This window comes from Armigeres subalbatus, chromosome 2 (genome assembly GCF_024139115.2).
Source record: "Armigeres subalbatus isolate Guangzhou_Male chromosome 2, GZ_Asu_2, whole genome shotgun sequence".
Taxonomy (NCBI): Eukaryota; Metazoa; Arthropoda; class Insecta; order Diptera; family Culicidae; genus Armigeres; species Armigeres subalbatus.
This window is the reverse complement of record NC_085140.1, coordinates 108191484-108209386: the sequence shown is the minus strand read 5'-3', so window position 1 is coordinate 108209386 and position 17903 is coordinate 108191484. Positions and strand designations below refer to the sequence as shown.

At 40.7% G+C, this 17903-nt stretch overlaps 1 protein-coding gene across 4 annotated transcripts in view; it reads left to right on the top strand.

Annotated features, from left to right (window-relative positions):
- The window catches only part of LOC134210632 (UDP-N-acetylglucosamine--peptide N-acetylglucosaminyltransferase 110 kDa subunit), a 113162-nt gene that overhangs the window by 84320 nt on the left and 10939 nt on the right, over positions 1 to 17903 (top strand). The window lies entirely within an intron of this gene.

The window sequence follows — 17903 nt, the reverse complement described above, 5'->3', positions numbered from 1 at the left end:
TCGGGAACCAATTATAAGAATTTTATTACCGGAATGGGATTCGAAGCTAGACCATCTAGAGCTTGATATAACAGATAGGAAGACAAACATCTAAGATATGGCCGTTTCCGTAAACGTGATGCCTTGTTTGGAAATATTCGCTCAGAAATGTAGAAATTGGACAAAAATGTGTATGGAACGTAAATGACCAGATTTCCCTTCCTTGCACCCCCTTCTCAATCTGATTGATAAATAATCCCACTATCAGCCGTACTGATTTAGGTTGAAATTTGAGCAAGTTTGTATCCATTTCCCTGTTAGAACATTGCTGATATTCCAACGTCATCTTTTCACATACCCCCTAAATGTGGAACGGTTGGTATGGTTGTCCCCGTTTCTTCCTTTCATCAATGCATAACTATTCGTTGAGCACTTTATTCATAACTGATTAATCAGATTGCCGTTGAATTATGAATTATCTTCCATTTCAAGCCTGCACGGAGGGCCTGGCCGTTTTAATACTTGTCATATTCTTAATATGCTGCAAATAATAATGCTGACAAGATAATTATCGCAAATACAATTGACTTTACCAGGATGCTTTTCAATATTGGCTGTGCATGTGCTAAGACAAGACAAGACAAGATTTCTCTGTTAGAACATTGCTCACTTGACCCCCAGGCGACATGACCAATTTACCTCCATAGTTACATGTTTTTCAAATCACACCTAAGCTCAGTAACACGCTTCACAACAAGCAACATAAACGATGTAAACGATAGTTTGGTTCAGAACTACTTATTCAGAGTTTTCATGGCTTGAATGCCACAGTGCCGAAATTACACCAAGCTAGCATTTTTGGAAAAGTGCGCAGAATTTGGCTAGCTGGTCAATAGTATGTTCATGATTTAAAATAGCTCGGAGAGCCTGAAATACATATATCATGGTGCAGCATCGAAAATAATGCGAGAAATCTATAAATATGGGATAAACAAGCCGTTGCCCACTTTACCATCGGTATCCCTACGAATAGGATGAAAGAAGTGAGAAAACGAGCAAATCTACTTTTCGCGGCATGAGTAGTGAGGGAAAAATGGACCGTTTTTTTCCCGCAAATCGATTTCTAAGAGAAAATCTGCGTGAGTGAGATTTCTCTGGTCGTTTGAATCACTCACTCACTCATGTATCCTGAGCACCCCAGGGGTACATGGGACCAACGTATCTCCATCCTGGGCGGCTACTCGCTTTAGCCTTGACCTGGGCCCAGGTCAGATTCCTGTTGACTTGGCACAAGCCCATGGGCCTACCTCTGCTGAGATGTCCTGCTGTATTCCAGTCCAGCGCTTGCTTGCAGATTTCGTCTCCGTTCATTCGTATTGTGTGGCCCACCTCCATTTATGCTCTTGAATTTCTGACGATATCGGGTTTTGATGGTATCGTCGGTGGAACTCAGCATTCGAGATCCGATTGTGAGGCCACCCGGCCCGAATTATAAAACGTGTACATCGGTTGATAAATACTTGAAGTTTCTGCGAAATTTTTGCTGATACACACCAAGTCTCACTAGCGTATAACAACACAGATTTTACGTTTGAGTTGAATATTCGAAATTTGGTGCGTTGACTAATCTGATTGGATCTCCATACATTTCGTAAACTCGCAAAACCAGCCCTAGCCTTCTTGATCCGTGCTCATATGTCGATCTTGGTTTCACCGTCCGACGCTAACTGGCTGCCAAGATCTTGGAAGTTTTCGATCTTCTCCACTGCTCGCCCGGCTACCGTGAAGTTAGAGGAGTTGTTTGTGTTTACATCCAACAATTTGGTCTTGCCGACGTTGATGGTGAGACCTGCCATTGAGGAACGTTCGTCCAGGTCGTTTAGCTTACTCTGCATTTCAAAGCGTCGTTGTGCTAGTACAGTGTTGACCCGATTTTGTCACTCCCCGATTTTGTCTACCCCCGATTTTATCACGTTTTCGACCCGATTTTATCACGTCCCGATTTTGTCACGTTTTCGACCCGATTTTGTCACCCCAAAAAAATTTGTTATTCTTTTTATTTTCGTAAATAATACCAAAAACTAGAGGTGTGCGCCGGTCCAAAAATCGGCAGCGGCGGCGTTTGTCAGAATTTTGGTCGGCGGCGGCGGCGTTTTCGGCGTCACGCCGAGTGCCATTTTAGCCGGCGGCAGCGGCGGCGTGAATCGGCGTGAAGATTTTTTACGTTTGTTTCTTGAAGACCTTTTTCTGCATTCTTTCTGGATGTTTTCAAGACTTAATAGAAAGATTATTTTAAAATTCTATATTCATTTGAAAATTATTTTCGGCAACTACTATGAAGTTTTATGAACTCTTTGGAATTTCCAAGGAAGCACTTTGGAATTTCTAAGGAAAATTGTTTCAAGTATCCACAAGAAAATGTTTGGAAATCCACGGAAAGTTTCTGAGTATTCTGCGAATTTTACGCAGAAAATTCTTCAAATTTTCCGCGGCAGATTGTCCAAATGTGGACATCAACATAAAAATTGGATTTCACCAGCAAATTGTAAAAAAAAATCCTGGGAAACTCATTGGAGTTTGAATGTGATTCTTTAAATTTTCTATGGAAAATTATTTGGAATTTTCACGGTAAATTTTACAAAATTTCAACCAAAATGATTCAGAACCCAAACGGGATTTAAAAAAAAATCTGGGAAACCGATCGGTATTTCAACAAAAAATTCGGATTTTTGAAGGAATTTCTCTGGATTTCTACAGGGAGTTCTTTGTATTGTGCATATGAAATTCTTTGGAAATTCAATGGAAAATTCTTAATAAAGAGGGAGGCTCATTTGTCCGAAAATCAGAAAGCCATTTGGCCGAATAATACGTTAAGTTGAAAATCATCAAGCCGAATTGTATTTGACCAAAATGAAGGTTTGGGCGAAACGGTTATACAACAGAAAACAGTTTGGCCAAAAATTTCATCTGGCCAAAGCAACGTACAGCTGAGAATTTGGCCGAAAAAGCACTTCTTTCAAACACGTCGTTTAGCTGAAATGGTCTTTTGGCCGAATAGGTTGTAATGCCAAAAATGGTTGTTTGACAGAAAGGGCCATTTGATCGAAAATTTCATTTGGTCCAACGGCCAAATGATGATTACTGAGCGGGTAGTATGGTCAAAAATATCCACCTGTTTAGCCAAATAACATGCTCGACCAAATGGCCTTTCTGACAAACGACCATTTGGGCCAAACAACTTTTTGACAAACCGACATTTGCGGTAAAATAAACGTTTGTCCGAAACTGCATTAGGTCGAAAAAAGAGTTATCTCCCATACTCAGCCTATCATAATGAAATGATTGGAAGACAAATGAGCTTTTATTTCATTTCTGAGAATGATTCCTGTGTGGCAGTGAAATTGCACTTTGTTGTTAATTATGGAAAGGCAATATCCAAATGAATTGAAAGCATAAAAGTAAACTTGATTTGAACAACAACGGAGAGCCACCACAATATCAATCAAAGCAAATGTGAAACTTTGCCAGCAGTCAAAGAAATGTGGTCAACCATCACAGACTTGAGTGACAGTTTTCCAGCAGACTTCCGCTTGCCTAGCAGCATGATAATTTGCACAGATACACAGCGTCATTGGAATATCTAAAGAATTTATTTCAGAATCTTCGAAGTATTCCAACAGGAATCCAGAAGTTTTTACATTGGATTCTTTTCAGTATCGTTAAGGAATACCCTTGGGAATCTTTGGTGGATACCCTTCATAATCCATAGATGATTTGCTTCAGAATCTCTCGTTAATTTGCTTCGAAATTCCTCCGGAGTCATTCGAAGATTTGTTTCGAAATCGTTCGGAGAATTGCTTTGGAATTCGTTGGACTGGATTTTTTTTTCGGAGTCTCTCGACGTTTTGTCTCGGAACTCTTCGATGATTTGCTTCGTAATCCTTCAACGATTTGCTTAAACATACCTGGAGGATTCCCTTCGGAATCGCTGGAGAATTCTTTACGGAATCTCTGGACGATTTATTCGGAGTCCCTCTACGATTTGCTCCGGAATTCTTCGACGGTTTGCTTCTACATCCCTGGAACATTGCCTACGAAATCCCTGAACATTCAAATAGGAATTCCTGGAGGATTTCTGACGGAATCTCTGTAATATTCCCGTTGGAACTCTTGGAACATTCCTGACGGAATTCCTGGAATACTCTCGTCGGTATTCCTGGAAGATTCCATTCGGAATCTCTAGAAGATTCTCATTGGAATTCCTGAAACATTTCCGTCGAATTCACTGGAACATTCCCGTTCGAATTTCTGGAATATTCCTTGGAGTCGAAATTCCTAGAAGGATGGAGTATATTCATAAGGTTCTCATTGAAATCCCTAGAACATTCCTGTCGGAATCCCTGGTGGATTGCCTTCAGAATCCATGAAGGCTCCCTTCGATATGCTTGGAAGATTCTCATCAAAATCTCTGGAGGAATGTTGCATTTTTATTTTCCATTTGAGATACATAGATAGAATATTTATAAATATGCAAAAATTTCCACTGCCTACCGGTAGGAACCTGACGTCGACCCGTCACATATTGTCCTTTCAGTGTGCTGAACCGATACAAAAATGCCGGCGGCGGCGGCGGCGGCGGCGTGGCGCGGCGGCGCACACCTCTACCAAAAACAACATTGATTTTCATTAAATAACTTTCAGCGCCTTTAGTTTATTGCGAACGACTTCTGAGTACCTGGGAGATATTCTGTAAGCAATTTCGACAAGAAATAACGGGTACAATTCACGCATTTGGCCTTTTTAATATTTTTTTTCCAATTTTGTCACATACCCTGTTTTATCACCCCAAAATTCACCAGGGGGGTGATAAAATCGGGATATTATTGTAGAGCAATATTATCAGCTGAATCAAAGTCGTAGCTTCATAGTATTGTCGGGCCGCCACCAAACCGGACCGCGCGATTGAGCACTCGCGCTGCGACGCGAGTCGCGATAATTTGAAATATTTCATTAGTAGCGCGCATCATGCACGCATGGATGTACTATCATGCGCACTAATCAGAAATGAGTTGCGACGTCTGATAACTGCAGATATTTCATTTTATTGAAAACAAATTTTCGATTTTCTACTACACACGGAATAATAGGATTCCAGAGCAGTCCACGGTTTGGTGCACGGTCAATCGCACCCACTCTGACCTGTCGATTACGATGAGGAACAGAAGCAGGGATAGAATCCATCCTTGTTTCGGAGACGAGCCAGCCTCGGGCTGAAAGTCTCTTTAATAAAGATACAAAAAAAAAAAAAAATCCATCCTTGCCTCACTCCAGCGACTACCCGGATGGGGTCAGACAAAGCTCCGTTACGCAGAACTCTGCACGTAAAAGCTTCGTATTGCGCTTCGATGAGGTCGAAGATTTCATCCGGAACTCCCTTGCGTCACTACCAGAGCGTGACTGGAGATGTCGCAAATTAATCGATTACTTCGATTAATCGATTCATCGTTGTGATAATCGATTAATTTTGAATCGATTATTACCCAACGATTAAAACGCTAAAAATGAACTACTCAAAATTGAGTCGAATCCGACTCATTTTCATTAAAAACGGGACAACTCAAAATTTGAGTAAAAGATACTACTTCAATAAAATGATGATTTCGCGAAAGTTAAGCTTGGCCTTCCATCAATTTTTAATACGACAGATGCGAATCAAGTTTATCTATCTATCTAAGTGCATTTTACGACAAACAGACTCCTAGTTTAAGTGCAATCATCATTTTATTGAAGTAGTATCTTTTACTCAAATTTTGAGTTGTCCCGTTTTTAATGAAAATGAGTCGGATTCGACTCAATTTTGAGTAGTTCATTTTTAGCGTGAATCGATTCAATAATCGAGATGAATCGTGAATAATCGATTAGTTACTAATCGATTAATCAGAATTTTACGACATCATAAGGATGTCGAAAATTAATTGATTATTTCGATTAATCGATTCATCGTTGTGATAATCGATTAATTTTGAATCGATTACTATACAATGATTAATCGATTCAATAATCGACAAGAATCAAGAGTAATCGATTAGTAACTAATCGATTAATCGGGATTTTACGACATCTCTAAGCGTGACAATATGGTCCACACATGAGCTTCCTGGGCGGAATCCTACCTGCTGCCGTCGAAGAGACGAATCTATTTTCTCCTGCATCCGATTTAGGATAACTTTGCATAGAGCTTTGAGAACAATGCACAGTAACATGATGCCTCGCCAATTGTCTCACACAGCCAGATCCCTCTTTTTTAAGACCTTCACTAAGATGCCCTGCATCCGGTCAGCCGAAAAATTGCGGTTTCCCAGATATTGCAGAATAGTTGATGCAGCATTTGCGCAGATAGCACGGGGTCGGAGTTGACGGGGGTAGAGTAGAGTGGGGCAAGAGTGCGCGTGGGGTAAGAGTACGTTTTCGATTTTTTCAAGTAATAAAAAAAGATAAACTAGCAGCACTGCATCAGTTTGACAGGTATTCTGGCCAACTATTATCATGTGTAATTGTAAACGATTTGAATAAACAACAAGGGAGATATGGAGTTAGATAACTTTTTGGTCATTTTGCTAAAAATAATTGGATTTCCGCAACTAGTATTTCATTACCATATATACGTTCAATCAGGTGAACATTATACCATTTCGATAACCTATTGTATAGAGTACTTTATGGTACAGAACACCAATCCGGTTGGTTTTCCAAGAAGTCAAAACCATTACTTGAATAATTTTTAGGACTGTGGGGTAAAAGTACGCAGGAACCGGTGGGGCAAGAGTACGCATATGAATTTTCAAGTTTTGATGTCCAACCCGTATCGCCGGCCGAAATAATACTTCTTCCAAAGCGTAAAGATCCACAACTAAGAAAAAAGGGACAGAATTTGAAATTATCACAAGTTTTTAGGATAAGTTGAAGTAATTCGGTGTTAGAAAGGACTTAGCGAACAAAGCACTGAAGCGGAATAATGAAATTGTATTAGGACTTGTTGTACACCTAAACATAGTACGAAAACAAAATTTCATCTAAATGATAATTTCATTTAATCAAAAGAAACATTCATAAATTACGCAACCTTTAGCTGGGAGGGGTTGCGCGATGTATGACGATCCATATAATTTTTGGAGGATTCATACAAAAAGTGTAATATAGGGGGGAGGGGTGACGAAATAGCCAAATTTTCCGTTACGTGATTGGTGGACTTTCTTTAAGGAAAATGCCTTTGTATAAACCACGCGTAACCTGATATATATATTTACCTCTGTAGTTTTTTGTATATATAAAAAACAATGGTTTTTCGTATGAAAGTGCATATTTTTTGGACCCCCTCCCCCTTTAAGAGTTACGTAATCTTTAAACATTCCCTAATATATGCTCATTAAACATCAATTAAATGTTATCAACTCTTATTTGTGTTAATATATACTTAAAGCACATGATTGGATAAATGCGTACTCTTACCCCACCCGATGCGCACTTTTACCCCACCGGTGGGGTAAGAGTGCGTTTTTCACTTGTCTTGCAATAAGGGTTCTACTAAAACGAATCTCAATAATTTCAATATATTTTCCACTGAGTAACATAAAGGAAGAGTATATGAATCATCGACACTGATTTGATATGCAGAAGCTTGCTTCATAAGGGCCACATGATCGATTGAAAACTAAGTGCGTACTCTTGCCCCACTCTACTCTAATGTGTCGCACCCTAGGCCGCTCATGCCGAGATGTGGATGGTTGGTCGGGCGTCGAAACTTGAAGAAGTTGTTCGAAGTGCTCGAACCAACGTTTCAGCTGATCAGTTGGGTTGGTGAGTAACTGACCTGTCGCGTCTCCCATCGGCATCCTCGGATTTATCCTTGCTCGCCTCAGGCGTCGTAGAGGAGGCGAATAGTGCCAGTTGTTACAGCTTTCTCCCCTCCGTCGACCAGGGACGGCTGGCTTGTCCCATCTTCAGCAGCGTTTAACCAGCCCGGTGGCATCCCTATATCACACAATAGATTTGTTTTGTAGCCAACATTGCGCGACCGTATCCCACTGACAGTTCTGTATCCTAATGAGAATCAAATGTGATGTTTGTGAAAAAAAACACATATTATCATGAATTTTACACTGAGATGTTGGATACAAGAACATGGCGTCGTGCCACCGACCTGCGTTTAACTTCCTTCTCTAGAGCCGAATACCGTTGATGGGACTCGTACTTGGCTGCTCTGGTTCTTGCCCGCTCTATCGCGACCTTTGCTTCCAGGATTCCGAGCTTCATGCCCGGTCCCTCGCTGGCGAGTTGTGCCAGCTTACCTTGCTGAGCTAACGTTAAAACATTCCATGTTCAAATTCGTGTCCTTTGTTTCATGCCAAAAGTCGTCGCCGTTAGGTCAGTTCTCGATCTTTTTTCTTTGGTTTCTGGAACGGTTTTTTAAGTTTCGGGAGCAGTGGATTGTTGGCCTAAGGTCCCTAAATATCCACCGGGATGGTGCTGCCATCTTAGACATTGCTTCCTGGGAAAAGCATTTAGTACTCAGCCGCTGGAAGCCAGAACAGCCGCTGTTGGAGCCGCACCTCCTTGGTGAACAGACACTCGATCAGTCGGGTCAAATTTGTTTAAAGTCCCACCCAACACCAGGACTAGGCTAGTGCGATTTGAGCGGCACACGGTTGCTTTGATAGGGCCTGCTACGGATACTTTTATAGAAGTTCAACAGAGCCCACTGTCAAACCCCATCACATCCTAGGCAAGCCCCCAGGTCGCACCCTCTCACTCTAGCTGATGTCAGAAGGACAACAGTGCCCAGGCTACACTACCAGCTAAGTACGCAACCCTTAGCTGGCGGTCAGTTGTCATCGAAAGACCCGTGGAAGCGTGAGTATTGGAGCTTGTGAGTTATGACCAGAGCTATGTTTGGCGTTTCTTCCCAGATGTTGCCTCACCATGGACGTGAGAATGAGTGAGAAATACGATCGACATTTTTGGTGCATATTTGCTCGCACACCTATGATACGAGATTGAAAAGCAATATTATTTTTAGTGGTTTAGTAATATTCAACTATGAATTTGAATTCGCGGATGTACGACGATTTTGATGCATCGCGCTGATTTAGTTTAGGTAAAAATTAAACAAATAAAAAGATCGTTTCCCGGAACTTTTTCGTGTCCCGGGATTTGGAATAGAAAAAGTCGCACCTTCCGGGCATTCCCAGGATTCCGTTTTTTTTTCCTAATATTAAAATAAGTCCGGATTACGGTGCTAATCAAAAGTAAAAATTTGATACTAAAAAAAAATAGCAAAATAACTGGTTAAAACTCCCTCAATAGTATTTTACGGAATTAATCCTCCGCTCTGGTATAGCATTGCCGAAATGCAGAAAAGAATAAAATCCTCTGCAATCAATAATACATGCAAATGCATATGAGACAGGAAATGCCAGTCATATGCTTCAAACTAGGCAAGCATTTGGAACAAGCATGCAGACATCTGAGGAGAATTAGAAGATTGAGATGGATTCACTAATTCATACATAGCAGCCATGTACGTATAGGCAGAATCGTTGGCTACTGTTGTATCAAAAAATAGCGAATAGTAGTCATCAGTTGGAAACATGCATTTGGCAACTATCAAACAATTTAATCTCTTGAACAAAAAAAAACAAATGTTCAATTATAAAGTGAAATTAAAAATTCGTTTTATGGACAAGAACCAAGAACCTGTCAATTCTCGAATTAAATTAGATTAAAACATAAAACTGACTCTTTTATGTTTTAATCTAATCAGTACACCCAGGTTTTTTTTACACGGTTTGGTTTTAGTCGTTTTAGACCTTCAGCGTCAATGAAACAATGAGTTGACCCCACCAAAAAATTCACAAAAAATCGAAGAAAATTCAGGGGGTATTTATAAAGTTGTGAAAGTTCGGGTTTACCGAGAAATTGATGAATTCCAACCGTGTAAAACAAACCTGGGTGTAATTGTAGCTTTTCTTTGATAAACAGGATATATCCATTTTACACAATTCCGAGAAATCATCAAAATGCTTTTGAACTAATTCTTCGAATCTTTTGATTTCATCGATTCAAAAAAAACAAAACTTGTGCATTGAAAGACTATTATACAAGTGTGGTTTTGAATGGTCACTTTTAAGTTAAATTTAAGGATCCAGGAAGGATCTTCGACCTTTGTCGCATTACCACAGACTAGACTACCATCCCCTATTCCGTTCTATGTAATTATTTCCTGCTGCGATGCTGCACATGCCTAGCATGGCTTTGAAAATCCCGCTTGCTTCAACGGGAAGACAACAACGCACTATGGGCTATCCCCATACAAGGGGGCGGTCAAAAATAAAATTTGGCTTTTAACGCAGCAGGAATTTTATAACGGATGGTAAGATACAGTTCGTATGTACTTTTGCATTAAACTTGTGTGGATTAATTAGTTCCTGGATATTTATAGCTATCAAAGTATTATGGAATCTCACAATTAATTCTTTATCAATATCCAATGCATTGCCCAAAAGTTTAAAATTAGAGAAGGCTTTTCTACACACATTTCCAGTAGTACTGGTACCAGCTCCACCCGATCGTGGGCCGACTTGGAAGATTTCCATCCTGAGCGTTGCCCGGCTATCGCTTTAACCTGTTGCCAGGTTAGATTTCGGTCGACTTCTTTTATTTCTTTATTGAGGCTTCGCCGCCATGAGCCTCTGGGTCTGCCTCTGCTGCGATGTCCCGCTGGGTTCCAGTCTAATGCTTGTTTACAGATTTCGTTTCCGCCCCTACGTTTCCGTTAGAGTTACTTATCTGCCTGTTTTTCCAAATATTTCTTAAACTCGCAAAGACAGCCCTTGCTTGCTTGATCCGTGCGCCTATGTCGATCTTGGTACCGCCGTCTGACGCCATTTGGCTACCAAGATATTGGAAGCTTTCAACATTCTCCACTGGTTGCCCGGCTACTGTGAAACTGGAAGGGGTCACCGTGTTTACATCCAACGATTTGGTTTTGTTGACGTTGATTACTAAGCCTGCCGAAGAGGAGCGCTCGGCAAGGTCGTTGAGCTTACTCTGCATATCAGAGCACCGTTGAGCGAGAATTGCAACGTCATCAGCCAATTCGAAGTCGTTTAGGTGCTCCATGGTTATAGGCTGCCATAACAGCCCGCGGATTGGTTCACGGTCAATCGCATCTACCAGAATATCGTCGATTACGATCTACACGTAAAGGCCTCGTACTGTGCTTCGATGAGGTCGATGATTTTCTCAGGAACCCACTTGCGTCTCAGGGCGCCCCACATATTTTCGTGATTGAGACGGTTGAAAGATTTTTCGTAGTCAATGAATACCAAGTAAAGGGACTCTTGGAATTCGTTGACCTGCTCCAGAATGATGCGGAGCGTGACAATATGGTCCACACAGGATCTTCCGGCACGGAATCCGGCCTGCTGCCGCCGGAGAGTCGCATCGATCTTCTCCTGAATCCGGGCTAGGATAATTTTGCATAGAACTTTGAGAACGGTACACAGCAACATAACGCCTCGCCAGTCAGGTCACCCTGATGCAGAGTCTACTGGTGAGTTTACCAGCGCGTCGGTGGTGGCGGATACTGGCGACTTGGTTCGGTCTTTCAAAGCGAGAGTAGCCTGGAAGATGTTGCGCTCTGAGTTCGAATATTTCGGCCCATTGCTCAGATCGCAATGGGTTCTAGCCGGATTTCAAGGATGCGGGAAAGAAGTTTATAATCGCTGCTGAGCAGCGATATGAGCCGGTACACTCGGGCCGTGTTGTCTGTTTCTTTCTTTTTCACCAGCACGAAAGCATGGGGAAGATTTCCGGCGAGTGCTTCATTGAGAAGTAAGTTCAATTCACGGTGAATGACGTTGAACATGTGGAGGTAGAACTCTCGTGGGATCTAAAGTCGCCACAGGCAAAAAAAAAATCGTTCCTGAGTTCGTGAACCAGCAAAAATACACCGTGATTTAATTCATGGATTCGGAGACACCAGTCACGTTTTCCATAACGTTAAAGAAAACGTGACTATATGTTCCCAAATCCGTGGCTGTTGTTCACGAAAAAATACATCGTAAATTTGTTAGTTCACGAATTCATGAACGCTTTTTTTGCCTGTAGATATAAAGTCTGGCGAAAACACTGACAGGTCACCAATCGAACTGTCATTTGTGGGATCCAATCGAACATGACGCTTCAAATGGGCTTGAATCAATGGAGAGTATTGAGATAGTGCTGATAAATATATTGGAGAATAATTCCAAAAATTTAAAATGCTAGAGTCCAAAGAAAAGGGTAAAGGATTTACAAGTTGAGCAACATTTTATTTTATTTTTCGCAAATATAATGTGAAAAAAGTGTGTTTGCTTTGTGAAAGCAACGTATAAAAGCTAATAATTGTGCGGCAGCTTGAACTTTCTCGAAGGTTACCATAATCTAACAAGATTTTTTTCTAGTTAGAAAATCGAACCGTTTGATGATCGTTTTGGCGCACTCGTTCTGATAGCAGATAAAATCTGCCGTCGTGATCTCTTCGCTGCATCGCTCGTTCAGTGGGTCGTCCCGTGGAATGACCAGTTCGCAAACAAACCCGTCCTTATTGTTGTTTCTTCCGAGTAGAAACTTGAGAAAAAATCAAAGATGTGCTTCGATTGCATGCGGCTCATCAGCCTTTGAGGGACGAGTTTGTGTTCGGGCTGGACGAGTCGCATGCGCGCAGTTTACGCAGTTGAAGTCTCCAGCGACGATGATGTTTGCGGGGTGAAGACGGAAGTGGTCAGCGTGTCATTGAAGAAATCGACATTGTTGATCCATAAGGGCAAAAATCGGAAACGTAAACATTGACTTCTTCTGCTGATTTCAGGAAGATAAGAGACTTCTGGCGGTGTTTTCCACTTTCGTGTGGGCCAGTGTGGGCCTGCTCTTTGTAGAGTTTGCAAGAGGAGATCTGCCCCTTGTAGACGATATACGTCTGCTGGCCACCGATCATGACCCGCGAATCGATGTTTCGTTGTATAAGCAAACGAGCTGACCATATATCGAGCGTCAATTTCCGCAGTGATGTCACTTCTCCGAATGCACTGAGGAACTCAACTATCTTCTTGTCGGAAACGTTTTCAGCCAAATCGTGCACTTTCACTTCTACACTTCCATTTTCCATGATTATACGAAGGTTGTGCTTCTTCCTTTAATCTTCATTTTAATCGTGGTCATTCACGATTTTTTGTGCGAGCGTTTGGTCCTTGACTTTGACGAACGAACATTGGTCACCGCGATGGCACCTCTTCTTTCTGCAGTCCTCCTAACACTGTGCGGCAAAAGCCAAGCACCTTCTCGAAAGACGGCTTCACTTGGAAGCGCGAGTAATCGATTCGAAAAGTGTTTTCTCGCCTCATCGCGAAACACTAAAAGTGCGCGAAGCGGCACGGACGCAGGACCGGATTTAGACGGAAGGAGGCCGACAGCTTGTGGGGGCCCCAAAATGTACAAAAAAGGTTGGTTTTGGTACATAATATTTGTGGGGGCACGGGCCACGCACCTAAATTCCTTCAGGATATTGTAGTCGAGGTTTGGCGTGTGTCATAAAACAACGAAGGGATATTGAAGGATTTTTTTTTTGCACAACATTTGATACCTCATATAAAAAACCTTTGCAGCGATGCATTAACATAATGGAAAAAAGTACAAGTAATTGAAAAAAATATTTATCTATATTTTCAGAAAATTTGCTTAATTTTTCATCCATTTTTGACTTTGACACCTTGTATCTCTGGAACTAAAGCACGTAGAGCATGAGCATGAGCATGATTGACCGCCCACGGTTGCTACTCCGTTATTGCCAGGTCAGCTGAAATTACACAGAGAACCAACAGATGATGTTTGGGACTAACATCTTCTTCAATGTGTAAAAACTGGTGACCCAAAATTAAGCAATACCAGCGCCGGCCGTGTCCGAATGCAGGTCAATTTGAGGAATAGGTAGGAAAATGATGACGTGATACTCGCTTTGATGAAAGCCGACGAGTCATCTGCACTTCGACGAGAAATCACTGGGATGTTGGATATATAGGGTGGGAAGTGTAGCAGGGTTCGTTTTGGTAAACGGTTTGCCGTGTGTAACGTGTAGTTTGATGGAGTTTAAACAAAAACACAATTGAACGCGCACTAATTAATCGATTTATCGACGCACTTAGCAGAACAAAATATTTCGATGATCGCGCGATCACTCTGCGTACTAATAGAAACACGATAGAATCGTACGCGCACTAATGTTTCATTTGCTAATTAATTTATTCACTTACACAAAACAGAACAAAATATTTCGAAGATCGCTTGATCGTTCTGTATTTGTTAATTAATTTACTCATTTACACGTAGAACAAAACATTTAGGTGATCGTGGGATCGTTCTGCGCGCCAGAAGTTCATACTATTACATTGATTGCTCAATTTGTTTAAATATAATCTCTAAAAAGAAAAACTGGCCAGCAATATTCTCAACATATAAATCGCGGTAAGAAAACGTACACTCGATTTTTTGGCAGCATGGAAAGTAGTAAGACGCCAGTATGTTCAGAACTATTATCCTATCGTATATTTGTCATTTCATGTTCTACTCTGTTATTCACAAAACAATTTGAGATATAGATTTAAAAGTGAAAACTGTTGAAAGAATCTTAATAAAGAAAACTAGCATTTCTATATACCGCCGCCAACCGTAAATCGAGCACATCTGTATATGAAGGCCCATATACAGATGTGTCCGACCCGTGACCAGCGGCAGTATAGGGAACAACTGATCTGATTTTTTCTTGGGTATTATTTAATGTATGGGATTGTGGAATTGGAATTCACTACCGGTTTGCATAAAAAAAACAAGAATCTTTGTGTTCAGGCGCTGTAAAAAGTATTTTAATTAGTTATTAATTGAGCATTTCAGCATTTCAAAGCGTTTCGTTAGATACTATGATAAGTGATGTTTTTCTGTATCTTAAAAATATGTAGCATTAAAAAGACAGTAGTCAAATCTTTGTTGTAATTTCTGGCCACCCGCTTTTTAAATTGACCTAATTGATTCCTGTTTGGGAAATGTTTTTCAAAGCCCGACGATTGCTCCTTGAGAATTTTTTTCAGGAAATATATCTCTTGAAGGCAGCATAAATCAAAACTAACTCCGACAAACGCTGTATTTTTCTCCTATCGTTAGAAGAGTTATAACACTACTCCACCAAATTCTATTCTCCGATCACGTATCTCGACCTCAACAAAAAATGTTGTTCGTAATGCCTTACATCTAACTTGAATTTGATCGATTCAAGTACTGCACATTGGAGACGGTTCCACTGTCGAGGTGGGCACATGTATCCGCATAGTCACTATCAAGCATAAACACTATATACTCCACAGACAAGGTGAAGGCGAGTGTAGCCAAACGAACTGTCAGTGAGTGTAGCCAAACGAGCATGACGGGACGAGTGCCATTTAAGACACGGACATATTCGCGTGGTACACTGTAAAAAAAACGGATAAACACAGTAAATCGAGATGACTCAACCGTGTCTCCGCTCGTCCATGGAATCTACAGCGTGGATGAATTTCACAAAATTAAAAAAAAAAATCCGGGTTATACCCAATCATCCGATAATTGAAATCGAATTGAAAATAAAGCTTTTTAAAATATCCGAAAAGTCTAATCTGTAGTATAGTGTAGCCAGACAGACATTATGACAGCTGTATGAGCTTAGTGATTGGTTTTGAAAACCACTTCAGAAAATTAATCATATCGACTTTTGGCTCCTAATACGCATCATATTAAGAACGATTTCGCGGTTAAATTAGAATCTCAGATAATAACGCAGAAACCCTTGTTCGTCACTCTTTAGGTCACTATAAATGTCCTCGGTGATAAGAAGCTAGCTTGGATAGTCTAGACAAAGTACCGTGAAAATCTTTTAATGATTTTTCATATTTGGATTTTAATTGTTATCTAAGAATTTTATGTAGCTGAAACCCGTTTTTATGCAATCACTCTTGTCATTTCACCGGGTGTATATAATTTATAAAAAAGTATTTCTCATAAAATTAAATTTCTATGGAATTCACAAGGCTCCGCAGTATAATGGTAAATAGGCTCACCAAATTGTTCATTTTTATTCCGTTACCGACATGTAAGTAGTGGTTATATTAATTGTGACCACCGTATCTGGTTGATCCATCTCGATTGTTCACACGTTTCCTCGGTTCAAAACTTCATTGCAAAACCGATGAATAATCACTTCCTTCATTCACATTCAAAGATTTACCACTACCCTAAATTTAACTCTATTGAGAAGAACAGTAGACGTTCGATAACTGCAAGTCATTTAACTGCAATTCGATAGTTGCAACAGTTTTGCAGTTATCGGACCGCTAACCTTCAAACTGATGTCAAACTCAATGACAGCTGCATTGCGCTGCACATTTACATGCACTTTTATTGCATCTGACGTCGATTGACAACCGTTTGACGTCTAGTATGCGTTGCAGTTATCGAACGGCATTCGTTAACTGAGAAGTAAACATTTTGCAGTTATCAAACGGCTACTGTAGAACAAGAGTCCCTAAAACATTTTTTACTGTTTTTTGAAGTCAATTCAATTAAAAATTGAAAAAAATGTCAGCTTGTGAAATGTGAATTTATTTATTGCATCTCAATCAGAAAAAACACTTAGCCACTTCTGCACATTTAGAATTACTGACACCGTAGAACTTACACAAAACCGTCGGACATGCAAAGATCATTCATATTTTAAAGCAAACATGGCACCGGCCGAATGTGAAAAAACCCTGATTAATCCACCTAGCGGTGATGGTGCCTTTCTCGTGCATTATAAAAATAGCCATTACTCTTGAGCCCATAGTCCGATCTGGCAAATTTTCAATAGGAAACAATGGGAGAGTATTCTGCGTCGAATGCAACTTGTTGCGAGCAAATCGGTTAAGGATAAGTACCTGAAAAATGAGTTACATTTTTCTCTGTAAAAAAAATGGTATTTTGGCCGTAACTTCCGAGCCCATAGTCCGGTCTGACCAATTTTCAATAGGAAACAATGGCAGAATGTCCTGCGTCGAATGCAACTTGTTGCGAGTAAATCGGTTATGATAAGTACCTGAAAATGAGTGACATTTTTTGGGTGGTGCGCACAGACGCACACATACACACACACACACACACACACACACACACACACACACACACACACAGACATCACCTCAATTCGTCGAGCTGAGTCGATCGGTATATAACACTATGGGTCTCCGGGCCTTCTATAAAAAGTTTGTTTTTGGAGCGATCATATAGCCTTTACGTATACTTAGTATACGAGAAAGGCAAAAATTCAGCCGGCTTGAGATAAAACAAAAATCTGTCTTAAGATAAAAACACCACCGTCCGCGCGCGAAGCTTACTTCGATCCTCTCTGGAACTAAAGCACGTAGATACTTAAAATATTAGTTTTCTCTTAATCAGTGTATTTATAGATTAATATATATTTATAGAAAATATTTAAAAATGGTTTGGTAGACATGACATTTTTGATTAATGACCGCCTGAAATCCTATAGTGGCAACGGTCCGGTCGTACACGTGTTTAGGAGAAGTTTGCGACACGGGAGCAGCAGCAAGTACCGCCGGAAATTGTTTCCGGAAATGAAAAGACACTTACAGTTGCCAGGTAAAAGCAAAGATAGAAAACGTCAGACACACCAAAGCAACTGAAACGACCATAAAGCGAGGGGGTGGGGTGACGACGGTGATGTTTTTTCTCCCATCCTAAACTTTCAAACTCTGAACAGGGGATGGGAGATTCAACGGTAAAGTGCCTGAATAGTAGGTACCGAG